This window comes from Carica papaya, chromosome 9 (assembly GCF_054855325.1).
Source record: "Carica papaya isolate Zhongbai chromosome 9, ASM5485532v1, whole genome shotgun sequence".
Lineage (NCBI taxonomy): Eukaryota > Viridiplantae > Streptophyta > Magnoliopsida > Brassicales > Caricaceae > Carica > Carica papaya.
The window spans coordinates 12,648,214-12,662,906 of NC_142317.1; the positions used below are offsets into that span (position 1 = coordinate 12,648,214).

Below are 14,693 nucleotides of genomic sequence, written 5' to 3' on the forward strand. Positions count from 1 at the left end.
TACTTTTGTATTATTTTTATAATTTTTTTGCAATGATAGAAACACCAACCACTTGAATTAAATAAATAGATATGAATTCAAGTGGGATGTAATACGAATTAACAATTGAACATAAATTTGAATGTTAATTAATTAACAAGAATGCTAAAGCAATTGACATAAATAGGTTCACTAGGAGCCTAAGGTCTAATACTACTAGACACAGGAGGGTATGGGAATGATCATTTTGACTCCCAGAATCTCAACCCAATCTCATGCAATATCAAAACTCAACCATCTAATTAAACCCCTCCCTCTAATTGAATTTACAATTCTAAAATTAGGAATGCAAAAAAAAAAATACTAGGAAAACAAAAATGAGAAAATGAAAGACACCCTGACAAGTCGATCCCAACTCCTATGCTCAATCAAGACTTCGGCAAGCTCACCTAGCTTCGAATAACTTGAAGATAAGAAATATAGCACTAAATTAATTTAGATAAAAAGCTCAAAGCTTAATTTATTATCAATTCTCAAGATGTGATTACAATGCTTGAGTTAAAGCCTTTATATAGGCTCTTAATTTCTAATTCTATGTGGAATAGGATTTAGGATTCCTATCCATATTCAAATTCAAATTTAATTGCATAATTAATTAAATAATAAAATCCTTATCCCTATCCTTATCCTTATCCTAATTTAATTAATTAAATAATCATATGGATAAGGTTTACATTAAAATATTAATAAAATAATTAATTCTATCCTAATTTAAATTCAAATACATAAAATAATCTTATAAAATATTAGTTTATCCTTATACAAATCTCCAGGGCCTTCATCTTCTTTGCTTCTCTGCACAATCAGCCCTTAAGTCGATCAACGATTGTACTTGCTTGAATGTGATCTGATGGATCACATTCACCTTTCTTTTCCATATTTAAACCCTCCCTACTCTTTAATTCTTCATTTCTTACATTTTACCTTTTGAAAAGAAGAAGCATTCTCGAGCTAGAGTGAGAAAAGAGGGCAAGGAGTTGCTACCGTCCCCTCTGCCGCATCTAGCATGTTACCAAGTTTCTCTTTCCTTCCACCGATGGTAAGTTTCTCATTTATCTTTTCTTTTTTTTCTTTCAGTACAGATACTCCTCATAACATCCATTTTCCTTCTTTGTGATCACTACAAACAGGTTCTGTAATTTTCGGCTGTTGCAACAAGCTTTTTTTCTTCGAACCCATAAGCCTTTCTATCTTCTTTTGGAAACCATAATTCATTTAACTATCATTAAGGATTAGGGAAGTATTTTTATACTTCTAATGGATTTTCTATGTAATTCAAAATTAATTAAAATTGCATGGATGAACCAAATTAGTTAGGTATTGCTCAAAATCAACTATTCATGGTGTTCTGGCTTGATTTTGGGTTAGAGGTTTGAATTTTATTTTATATATGTTTAGAGGGTAAGTAGATAGATACAAATGTAAATGAATTGTTAGGGAAGTTAGAAAAATGGGCACCAAGGTGCTGTGAAAATTTGGACACTGTCTAGGCATACATGTATGCGAGGATAGGGCCCTGCGCAGGTGATGCGCTCGCATAGTAGGGGACTTACATGCAGGATTCACCAGGCACGTATGTGCACCGAGGGAGCCAATGACTAAAATGTACAAGCCTACGTGAAGATTGTTTCAACATGGCCTCAGTGTAGAGGTTGGTCCCTAAGAATAGACAGCATGCACGATTGTCCCCTTAACCGAATGCCTAGGCGCAGGGCGCACAGTGCAGTGTGAAAGAGGGAATAGAGATGCATATCACATCACTAGCACGCGTAGGCATGCTGCATTGTGCAAGCACTTGCGGGCCCATTGTGCTCAGCGAGCGAGCATACAAGCATCTCGTACCATGTTAGCGCGCGAGGTAGATGCCTTGCACTAGATGATATGTGGCTCTGTACATAAGGGGCTGTTAAGGCACGCCCAAGGTGTGTGGATAGCCTACCCTGTGCACGTGACAATATGCAGACTGTTGGGCTATGTGACCCTACCAGGCACACCCATGTGCTGATAAGGCTTTATAACTAGCCCCTGCCACGCTCGTTGGCAGGTACAGCGAGGGATTTCCCTTGTGGTCCTTGGACCAACATGGGCCCTAAATTGGATGGGGTGTTTGGTGGGATTTTAAGAGCCAAAAAAAGAATTGACAAGCGTCCGTTAGGCCCAGAATCTGCTAATGGACCTTACCAAGCCCAAAAATTTATATAGGCCCCAACAAGGTTCGAATTAAGTTTTAAGGGCCCAATGGGTCGAAAATTATTTTAATGGGCCCTATTGGGCCAAAAAATATATAAAAAATATAGTGATGGGCTAACGGGCTGGACAATATACGTTATCAGGTTATCTCAAATAACGTAGCAGATTTGGGTTCTACTTTAGGGTCAGTCACTAATTCTAAAATGAATGTAAATTAACAAAGAAAGTCCTAAATCTGTTTAACTGTCATCGCGGAGGGGTTACCATTATTGATCTGTTTACCGATGGTTTGTGAACCACTCCCTATGAATGGGTACTGTACTGGATTTTTCTTTGACAAAAGTGGATTGCAATTGAGAAATATGTATATTTCAAAGCATGAGAAATATGTATCGGTATTGGCATGCATGGTTCATAAAATATTTTTTTAGGCTTTTTATCTTTGACAAGTTTATGTTTCTCCCCCATCTGGTCTGAAAAGATGTGAAAGAACCCCTACATGTGGATGATGGTATTTCCTCTGATGATAGTCATGATGCGATATGATTGTAGGGTCACCTTTGTCGAAGTTTGGCCGTGACCATAATTTACATGTAGGACCATTGTGGTTGGCACGATTGTTGTCATAAATCGTGTCATGGTTTGGTAAGCCATAAATGTGTTGTTGGTTTGGTAAGCCACAAATTATTGATATAATATGAAATGAATTTGGTCATTCCATTTGCGTAGTTGGGAATCCGAATTGCCCTTAGTAGATGGAAGTTAGAACGACTTCACGTGAAGAATAAAATGAAATAAAGAGCATCTATGATTTGTTTGATTTGATTGACATGATTGATTTGATGTTTTCTTTAATACAGTAAATTATTTTCATAATTAATTAATGGACCCCTGACACGATTCTTAGTGGTAAGTAATTATGATAATTTGTTTTAGTTTAAATTACTTACAAAATCTTAGTTATATTATTTAAATACTATTTTTCTTACTGAGTATGTGGAATTCACCCATTTCCATGGCCCCCTAAGATGAGGACAATAGTGAGGAACCAATCGTTGATCTACCCCTTGAAGCCTTCGAGGATCCTGTGGATCCGTGAAACATTAGGAGTGCACATTTTGTCCCCCACTCTAATGAGTCCATCTTTTGTATAGGCTTGTAATTAATTTTGTTTTCACCTCAGTATTTTATGAATAGAACTTTATTATTATTTTGTAAGAGATTGAAATTATTTATTCCGCTTCATACACTTATCTTATATGAACTCGTATCTGTTTCTATATCTGGAACCCTTATGCTTTAATTAGAATTTGGAATGTCACACATTGCTTCCCACTGGGTAACAGGATGTCATAGGTGGTATCAGAGTAAGATTCCTAAGACATCCCTTATATTGAGCCCTAAGACTTAAAGTTAGTTAATCTAGAGAATTTCCTTAAGGAAGATAGAGCCTTGGAAGCCCAAACAAAGACATTATTCTAAATCCTTATCTCCTTTTTGTAGGCAATCATGACTCCAAGGAGATCATCTGTTGAAAGACCCGAGGCCTATGATGCCCCAACCAGGGCAAAATTCACTAAGTTGTTTCGAGTCATTCAGGGTCTGATTGCTGCCATGGGCTATAATTGTGCTCACAATAATGACCGTCCTCGTTTTGCAGAGGACCAACCAAATCTTGTCCATACTATCTCTAGTAACATCTCCAGAAGTTAAACCCTCATTTTTTTTTATGGTGGACCAGACCTTATAGAAGCTGAGGCATGGATCATGCAGATGGATAAGTTTTTCTCTATCCTCGAACTCATTAAGGAATAAAAAGTTTCCCTAGCAGCCTTCATGTTAACCGGGAAAGCTGAACACTGGTGACATCTTATGAAGGAGACTCTACCCACCCCTATGACTTGGGACCAATTCCTTAATACGTTTCTTAATAGCTTCTTTCTAATCTATGTTCGGCAGAAAAAAGAAGAGGAATTTTAGGATCTTCATCAAGGAAGCATGTTGGTAAGTCATTATGCTTCCAAAATTATCTAGTTATCTCATTTTATTTAGAAATCAATAACCATATAGAGTAAAAAGGCGCAGAAATTTCTGAAGAGCTTAAGGGCTGATATCTTTGATCAGTTAGGCATGATGAAATTTGCTACCTATGCAGAAGCCTTAGAGAATGCTAAATTGGCAAAAGAACTTTTCATTGCCTGTTATCAATATATTCACCATGTTAGGGCATAAAACAAGGAAGTAGATTGACTTGAGTCGCTCATAATCGAGCAAGGGTAGCCCTGATTATGGTAGCTTTTTAGCCTCCACCTCTGCCCCTAGGTAATACTTTAAATTCTACTTAGGTGTGTCAACACTACGGTAGAAACCACAACAATCACCCTTGCTACAAGTTGAATAACGCTTGTTACAACTGCGGGAGTACCCAGTACTTCATGAAGGACTGCCCTCATAAACAAAAGGATGTTGCCAGACTAGTAGCTTGAGGAAGGGTTTTTCACCTTGATGAGTCAAATGCCATCCCGACACTAGTTGTCATTTACGGTATGCTTTCTATACATGATTCTGTTGATCGTGCTTTGATTTATATTGGTGCTACTAGTTCCTTTATTTCATGTAAATATGCTAGGAATCTATTAGCCAAACTTGACCCCTTAGAGCAAGCTTCAATTATAGAAACTCCTTCCAAATCCATTTAATGTTGTGTACAAGTCATGCAAGATAGATATTTTGGGAATAAAGTTAATGGTAGATCTTACTGGAACTTGAACTATAACTTACTCCTACATCGACATGGAGAGAATTAGGCTCACCCTTATCTATGAGTCTCGTCCACCTTGATTTCAAATTGTCTGGTGGTTCTTTAGTTGATGGCTTGTCTTTTTCTTTACTAGAACTATGAATCTCCTCAAATATGAAGTTCTTTGGTGTGTTAAACTAAGGTCTTGCTTCTAACAAAGCTACTTGCTCATTGACTTTTTCATTCTTAATATCACTTCTTTCTCTAATCATGATACCTTGTCTTAATGCATCTTTAAAGTAATTTTCTTAGAAAACACCTTGCACGACCGAATTAAGTGTATCAATCATGAAATAAGTATGATCTAAAGTATGTGCATATTTCATGGATTCAGACATATAAAAAGTAATTTTCTTATCAAATACCCTAAGAGTCAATTTACCATCATGAACATCAATTAAAGCTCTAGCAGTTGCTAGAAATGGTCTTCCTAGGTTAACAAGTATCTCAAAGTCTTTTTCCATATCTAAGATCACAAAGTCTTCTGGAAATATAAACTTACCAATTTTAACTAGCATATTTTCTATTATTCCAACAAAAATTTTAATAGACCTATCTGCTATTTGCAAAGTAATCCTAGTAGACTTAGGTTTTCTCAATCCTAGCTTCTTATAAGTATCATATGGCATCAAATTGATACTAGCACCTAAATCATATAATGCTTTTTCAATTGAAAGATCACCTAAGTTACATGGAATAGTAAACTTACTTGGATCCTTCAACTTTTGTGGCATCTTATTTTGTAGAATAGTTGAGCATTCTTCGTTAAACATCACCATGGCAACGTCTTCTAACTTCCTATTGTTGGAGAGAATCTCCTTTAAGAATTTTTCATAGTTAGGCATATGTTTTAAAGGTTGAACCAAGGGAATGTTAATATGCAATTGTTTAAAAATATCCAAAAACCTACCAAATTGCTTATCCAATTGTTATTGTTTTAATCTCCCCGAATATGGAATGTTGGAGTGTTCTCCTCCTTGATTAGTAGCTCTTTCCCTTGATCTCTTTCCTTTTTTTCTTCTTCCTCCTTATTTGGGTTGCTCTCATCTGTTTGTGTTCTCTTCCTTCGTTCCACCTCCACTAATTGCTTTCCACTCCATAATGCTATAACATTCATATGCTCTCTTAGGTTGGTCTTTATGTTACTTGGCAAAGTTCCTTGGGCATGCTCAGAAATCAACTTTTTCAATTGCCCAATTTGGTTCTTTAGACTCTTGATGGAGGCTTCATTATTTTTCATCCTAGTGTCTTTTGCTGTAACACCCCAAAACCTTTGCACTTAATTATTGTGTAAAATCTCTAATTATTCGGGCCCTATGGCTATTAAACTCTTTAAATTTATGTTTTAGTTTTCGAATGAAATCAGATTTAAAAGTTAATTTTTATATTTTTACGAATTAATGTATTTGTTTATTTATTTAATTATATAATTATTATTTTATTTTATTTGACTAATTTTAAAAATTTCAGGAAAAATGGAGAAGGAAAACGACAGAAAAATCCTACAGAAAGGGCTGCAGGAAACTTTTCTTGTTCGTATGGGCACCCGCGGGCTGTGCACACGTGCACGCGCAAAGTGGTGCATAGTTCTGCACTCACTGTGAACAGGCCTGCGCGCACGGTAAGCTTGGGTGGTTGGCGCAGCGTGTGCTACCGTTCGGCGGACGTGCTATCGTTATTTGGGGGGCGTGCCTTCAATTTTCACACTATTGTTATGTCGTTATCGTCTCGTTGACCATCCGTCAGTCACGTCAGTCAATCATTACATCGTGTTAGTCACGTTTTCCACTACTTCTCTCCTCACAGATTTGTGCCACTTGGTAAAAATCTGATGGTCCCTTTTTTATATAAATAGGGACCTTCTCCACCACTCCTTCATCACTTTATCTTCATTCTTCCATTCACCAAAGAAAATTTTAGAGAGAGAGAGTTAGAGAGAGAAGGAGATGATAAAATGAAGAAGAGCTAGGAAAGACTTCAAGTTTTCGATAAGGAATTTGGTATTTATTTTGCACGTTTTAAGGAGAATTTCTAGATTAATAAAGGAATGTTGCATGAATATGAGATGGCCTGCTACTTATTTAATTATTGTTATGATTTAAATATATTTACGTAAATATTCTATGATATTGCATGAATTACAACATTTTAACAAGTGAATAAATAAAAATGATGAATATAATGGCATGAGAAGAAATGATGAAGTATGATATTATTTAATGAACATGTGAATGGATTATGAATATTTGCATGCAAGGTGTTTAAATTAATAGGATTCATTCAGCTTTATATCTCTGAGGGGTTATGTTTCTCCTCCATTTGGTCTTAAAAGACGTGAGAAAACTTCTCTCTGTGGATGATGACATACCCTCTAACGAGAGTGGTGACATGATATGATTATAGAAGTCACCTTTGGTGACATACGGCTGTGATTATAGTTTACATATAGGACCACTGTAGTTGGCACGACCGTGGTCAAAGAACGTGTTATAGTTTGGCAAGTCATAAATGTGTTGTGGTTTAACAAGCTATAAATATGCTGAAAATGATATGAAATGAATTTTCCATTCCACAGTGGCTGTCGGGAATCCGTATTGCCCTTAATAGATAGAGGTCAGAATGGCTTTACTCGAAGAATATGTAAAATGAAATGAAAGCATGTTATAATATGATTTGTTTGATTTTCTTTATTTACATGACATGATTATATGTTTGATATGATTATATGTTTGATATGACCGATTTGATATTAACTTTTTTTTAAATAAAATAAAATGTTTTCTTTATTGTTAAAATTGTCCCACATGCACAGTCCCCGATGGTAAGCAAATAAGATATTTCTTTTAAGTTAATTATCTTTAAAATCTTAGTAATATAATTTAAATACTATTTTTCTTACTGAGATGAGGACGATAGTGAGGAGGCGCTTGTAGACTTACCATTGAAGTATAAGGATCTTGTGGATCCATGAACCATTATGAGTGCATGTTTTATTTCGCACTTTGATGAATCCAACCTTTAAAGAGGCTTGTATTTACTTTTATTTTGCCTTAGTATTGTAAGATTTGGAACTCAAATTTATTTTATAAAAAATTTGTAATATATTTTATTTCGCTGCATATAATTATTTTAAATGCACTCATATCTATTTCTGTATCTAGCACCCTTATACTTTAATTAGCATTTGGCATGTCACAAATTGTATTAGAGTAGTTGCGTAGAATAATTCCTTACACTGAGGCTATAGTCTAGGAAAAACCACTCTAGATACTTAGGATATTTCCTTTCTTTAGACCTAATCCACCAAGTCATTGTCTCTCTTTTCTTTTGTAGGACCAAAATGACTCAAGGGAGACCTTCCGTAGAAAGAACTAAGCAACCTGAGGCCCAGGATCAACAGATTAAGGTCAAGTTTACCAAAAAATTTTGAGCCATTCAAGGTCTTACTGTTGCAGTAGGTCAATACCAAGCCAACCAATGCCAACACCCTCTGGCCCCCTAACTATCGCCAAGTTGAAAGATCCATTTCCCATAACATTGTTGAGTCTAGAAGACTCAAACCACCCCACTTCGAAGGAGGCCCCGACCCCTTAGTTGCAGAAAGTATAGAATGTTTCTCTGTCCTAGACCTAACCGAAGAGCAAAAGGTTCCCTTAGAAGCCTTTATGTTAATTAGAGAAGCCAACACTAGTGGCAGCTTAATAAAGATGTCCTACCCTCCCCTACCACTTGGGAAGTTTCCATGGATACCTTATTTGAGAACTTATTCCCTGTATAAGTTCGAGAAAAGAAAGAGGAGGAATTTCAAACCTTCACCAAGGAAATATGATGGTTACCCAATATGCATCTCAATTTATCCAACTGTCTAGCTTCATCCCTTTAATGGTCATCCTTGAGAGTCGTAGGGCTAAGAAAGTTTTGAAGGGCCTTTGTGCAGATGTCTACGATCGGGTAGTGATGCTGAGACCCAACTCCTATGCTGAGGTGCTTGAACACGCACAGTTGGTCGAAGACCTTATCTAGGCCTAGCACCAATGCATTGCCCGTGCCCACACTCAGTAGCGCAACACCTACCCCAACCCCAAAGAAGAAAGGTACCCAACCCTATCAATAACCACCTTGACAAGAGACCTCGAGTTGCCCCTCCTCCTACTTTCCACCCCACCTACCCAGCCATGTCAACATTGTGGTCATTTTCATGGTGATCAGCACTGTCGATGTTTAAATAACTCCTATTACAAATGCGAGAGCACTCAGCACTTCATGAGGGATTGTCCTCAGTGGCCAAAGGACATGGACAGACTTGTAGCCCAGGGACGTGTTTATCATCTCGATGAGCCCGGTGCCCTTACCACTCTTGTCATTATCCCACTATGTTTTCTATCTGTAACACTCTTGCCTGAACTTTGATTGATACAGGTGCTACTCATTCTTTTATTTTTTGTTCTTTTACTTGTAAGTTAGATATTAAGGCTGAACCTTTGAATGATATATTAGTAGTAGAAACTCCTTCTAGAGGACTTTTAGAAGCTCACTACGTGTATAAAAACTGTAAAATAAAAGCCTCAGGACTGAACTTCTAGTATACCTCGCACTCTTAGATTTCTCAAGATTCGATATTATTTTAGGTATGGATTGGTTAGAGAAGTATAGGTGAGAAAAAAATTGTAACCCTTCGTTTACTAAGAATGAAATAAGATTTGTTTGTGAAATATTTAAGGGAAGACTTATATGCATAAAATTTTCTTATTTTTTTTCTAACCTTTAAGTGAATAGGAACATGGATGCCGATCCCCCAGTATTTACAATCCGTATAGTTTGTAACTTTTCAGACATCTTTCCAAAGGAACATGCCTAGTCTACCTCCCTCATGGGAGATAGAATTTATTATCGATCTATTTTTAAAAACTCAACTAATCTCAAAGCCTACTTACCGCATGAGTCACACCAAACTCGTTAAACTTGAGCACCAGCTTTACGAGCTTCTTGGGTAAAGATTCATTTGCCCCAACCATTCGTCTTGGGGTGCCCCAGTGCTGTTCATAGAGAAGAAAGACAGTTCCCTCTGACTATGTATAGACTATAGAGAGTTTAATCGAGTGATGATAAAAAGTAAATACCCTTTACCCCATATTGGTGACCTCTTTGGCCAGTTACAAGGAGCTACTCTCTTCTCCAAGATCAACCTTAAATCGGGGTACTATTAGTTGAGAGTGAAAGAAAAAGATATCCCCAAGACAACCTTTCGATGTTGGTATGGTCAGTTCAAGTTCAAGGTAATGCCTTTCGGATTAACTAACGCCCCTGCTGCTTTCACAGATCTTATAAATGGGGTCTTCCAACATGAACTGGATCAATACATTACCGTATTCATCGATGACATCCTAGTGTACTAAAAGAACTGTGAAGAACATACTGATCACTCATTCCGTGTATTAGAGACCTCCGTTGAAATCACTTGTACACAAAATTTAGTAAGTGTTCCTTTTGGATGGACTGAGTCTTTTTCCTTTTGAAGCTATAATTAATTGAAACTGACCAACCAATTTCGTTGAGGTACTTAGTTTCTTGGGTTTACCCAATTACTATAAGTGATTCATTGATGGGTTTTTCAAGATTGCAACTCCTTTGACCTGCCTCACCAGGAAGTGTGTAGCTTTTGTTTAGGATAAAGAATGTGAAGACAATTTTGTTAAGCTGAATTATTGCCTCATCTTGGCTCCAGTGTTTATCCTTCCCGACAATATTGGGTGATTTTAGGTTTGGAATGTCCCTTGATGCGGAATGGTCAGGTAGTCGGTTATGGATCCAGACAGTTAAAACCCCATGAGTATAATTAGCCCACACGACCTAGAGTTGGCTACCATAGTCCTTGCCCTGAAGATATGGCACTCTTATCTATATGGCCAGTGTAACATCCAGCCCATCACTATACTTAAATGATTTGAAAACCCTAATTATTCAGGACTTTGGCCACGTTAAACTTAATTAATTATGTTGCTTAATATTTATCGTATTTCATAATTTTGGTTGATTTTTATTTATTTATTTATTTATTATTTTATTTTAAGTCTAACTTATTTAAATTAAATATAAAAATTGAGAAAAAAATTGAAAAACGACAAATCTGTAAGAAACTCCCGCGGGGAGTTAAATTGCTCGCGCAGGTGCTGGGCACAATGCATGCATGCATGCACGCACGTCCCATCCGTACGCATGCATGTATGGACATGCACACAACGCGCATGTCCCTTCTGCGCCACGCACGCACGAGAAGTGCGCCCAGTGCAAACATCCCATCTGCGCGCACAGTACGGGGCCAGGACTTGTGCTCGTCCTGTTGTATGTAGGTGGACCGTCTGTACATCACCTTGCGCATGCTGTCCACATAGTAGGCTTACATAGATAGGCCCTGTGCGCCTGGGGCCTGCGCGCATGGCAGAAGGCCTGTGCGACTGAGGCCTGCGCGAATGGCAGAAGGCCTGTGCGCCTGCAGGCTAGCCTACAGAGCACCAATCGGGGCACTGCCACCTTGGGTAGTGCGCTGTCGTTGCCTCGGGTGGTGTGCCACAGCCATCGATGGAGGAGGCCCTCCTCCTTCATTTTTCGTGTCGAGCATCTTTTTCTCCTTTTTCTTCACTAGGGTTTACCATATGGTGGGAATCCAATGGTTCCCAAAGTCCATAAATTGGCCTTCCCCTTCCCATCCTCTCCACACTTCCATTCTTCCATTTTTTAAAGATTTAGAGAGATATATATATATAGTAGTCTAGTGAGAGAAGAATATAAAGAAAAGAGAACCGTAAAGGAAAAACATTAAGGTTTCGGTAAGGAATCTAGTATTTTTTTCGATCTCTTAAGGAGTATTTTTAGATAAATTAATTTAATATGATTGTTATTTTGCATATTCTGTATGCCTCTGTGTTCAGATGAGTCGAATTGTTCTTATTTTTAAGTATGTTATGTGAATTGCAGACACTTGATGAATTTATATAATAAACATATTAGGTAATCGGTAAAAAGTAAAAAGTATAAAATAAAAGAAAAAAAGAAAAGTGGAATAAAGCTTGTATGGTCTAAAGTGTATCTGTATTGACATGCATATTGCATCAAGTGTCTGTTAGGCTTTTTATCTCTTAGGGGTATCTGTTCCCCTTGCCCATTGGGGTATCTATTTTTCCCTCTCCTATATGGTCTGAAAAGACTTAAGAGGACCACTCCCAATGGATGATGACATACCCTCTGAAGAAAGTGGTATCGCACTATCTATAGGGGTCACTAGTGGCCAAGTAATGTTGTGACTGTAGATATTTGTTAGAGCCACTATGATTGGTATGGCTGTGATCATAGATCGTACCATAGTTTGGTCAGCTAGAAATGAGGCTGAGCAAATTGTTGTATCTGTATCTGATCTGATAATTCTACTTGGGTAGTTGGAAATCTATATCTGCCCGCAGAGATAGAAGTTGTAATGACTTCGTGAAGCATGATACAAAAATTTGAGCATTTCATGATTTATTTGATTTTTTCTATTATCTGGCATGATGTATGCTTTTTTGTTTGTATTAACGTATCATTTTCTTAACAAATAAATAATTTTTCATAATATGAGATAGGTAAATGAGGAGGTTAAATGGTAACTTAAAATAATTAACTTTCAAAATCTTACGATGTTAATTTAATACTATTTTCCTTATGGAGCACATGGAATTCCCTCTTTCCATGCCTCCCCCCCCAAATGAAGAACAAAGTGAGGAACTGCAGGCTGACCTATCCTTGGAAGTCTATGAGGATCCTGTGGATCCACAAGTCTTAGTGCATGACTGTTCTCGCAGTCTGATGAGTTCAATAGTATAGTGAAAGAAGTGGCACTTATGTTTTATTTTGTTTTTTGCAGCCACTTCTGGCCTTAGTATATGTATGTATTGGAACTCATATGTATTTGTAAGGGATTTGTAATAATTTTGTTTCATTACATAAATTTTTTCATGCACTCGTTATTATAAATCTGTATCTGACATCCATTTGCTTTAATTAACACTTGGGCTGTCACAGCCAAACATGTAAAATTTATTCTAATCATAAATGTAACACTACAAAAACCTTTGTGCTTAATTTGTAATGAGAACCCCTATTTATTCAGGACCTAAGGTCGTTTAAACTCTTTGAATTCCTATTTTGAGTTTTGGATGAATTTCATATTTTAATTATGCATTATTTAGTTAAATAATTATTGAAATTATTTTATTTATTGATAGATAATTTATATTTAAAATAATTTAAAAAATTTAGGGGAAAAATAGAGGAAAAATGGTGGAAAATCCTATAGGAATGCCTGTGGGAAGGATTCTGCCCGCACTGACTCCGTGCACCGCTCATGTGAGCGTGCGTGCGACCAGCACAGGACGTGCGCATGTGCACATGACCCGTCAACGAGGGGCACAAGGTGTAGTCTGTGTGCAGCTCTTCACGGTTCGTCCGCACAGTATGCTTGCGCGCGCACCAAGCTAGGCCTGCGACTTGCAGCGTGCGGCAGGCTGGGGCAGCACGCCACCGCTACTTGGGCGACGAGCCACCATCTTTTGGGTGGCGTGGCTCCAATTTTTGTGCTACCGTCACATTGCATCATCCATATATCAGTCACATCCATCAGTTATCACATCTCATCATTTCACATTGACTTTCTCTCTCTTCATCTGATTTCGACACTTGGCGTTGATCTAATGGTCCCCATTTTCTATAAATTGGGACTTCAGTTCACCATTCCCTCATCACTTCCACTTCATTCTTCCACCCACCAAAGGGTTTTAGAGAGGGAGATAGAGTGATCTAGAGAGAGAAGGAGAGGAAAAGAAGAAGAAAATACGTAAACACCAAAGTTTTTATAAGGAATTTAGTATTTATTTTTAAACATCCTAAGGAGTATTTATAGACTAAAATTAACAAAGTTAAATTAAATTGCTGCATGATCTATTTTATATGCTTAAATGAAATGATTTACGTTGTTAATTGCATGTTTTATGAACTTATGTAAATTAATTAATTGCATGTCCAATTTGGATGATTAATTACTTGGGATAAATGTTGATGGATGAGACATTGTATGATGGTAAAAGAAATAAAAGTGATGTTTAAGCATGAGAAATATGTATTGGTATTAGTATTAGCATGCATGATTCATAAAATGTTTTGTTAGGCTTTTATCTCTTAGGGGTTTTTGTTTCTCCCTCATCTAGTCTAAAAAAACATGAGAAGATCGCTTACTGTGGATGACTGCGTACCCTCGGATGAGAATGGTGACGCGATATGATTGTAGGGGGTCACCTTTGGCGAAGTACGATCATGGCCATAGTTAACATGTAGGACCACTATGGTTGGCATGACTATGGTCATAGATCGTGTTATGGTTTGGGCAAGCCGTAAATGTGTTGTTGGTTTGGCAAGCAATAAATGACTGATATAATATGAAATAAATTGGTCATTCTACATGGATAGTTAGAAATTTGTATTGCCCTCAGTAGATGGAAGTCAGAACAACTTCGCATAAAGAGAAAAATGAAATAAAGTGCATATCATGATTAGTTTGATTTTCTTTATTTACAACATGATGGAATTTATTGACATGTTATGACTTGACTTGATGATTTTTTTATTAAAATAAATT

General features: G+C 37.1%; 1 long non-coding RNA gene across 1 annotated transcript; it reads left to right on the forward strand.

Annotated features, from left to right (window-relative positions):
• Positions 1-807: 807 nt before the first annotated feature.
• Positions 808-7,090, forward strand: LOC148239989 (uncharacterized). The gene is made up of 2 exons (XR_015816476.1): positions 808-1,078; positions 6,500-7,090. It is a non-coding gene; the product is annotated as an uncharacterized LOC148239989 (long non-coding RNA).
• The last annotated feature ends 7,603 nt before the right edge of the window (positions 7,091-14,693 follow it).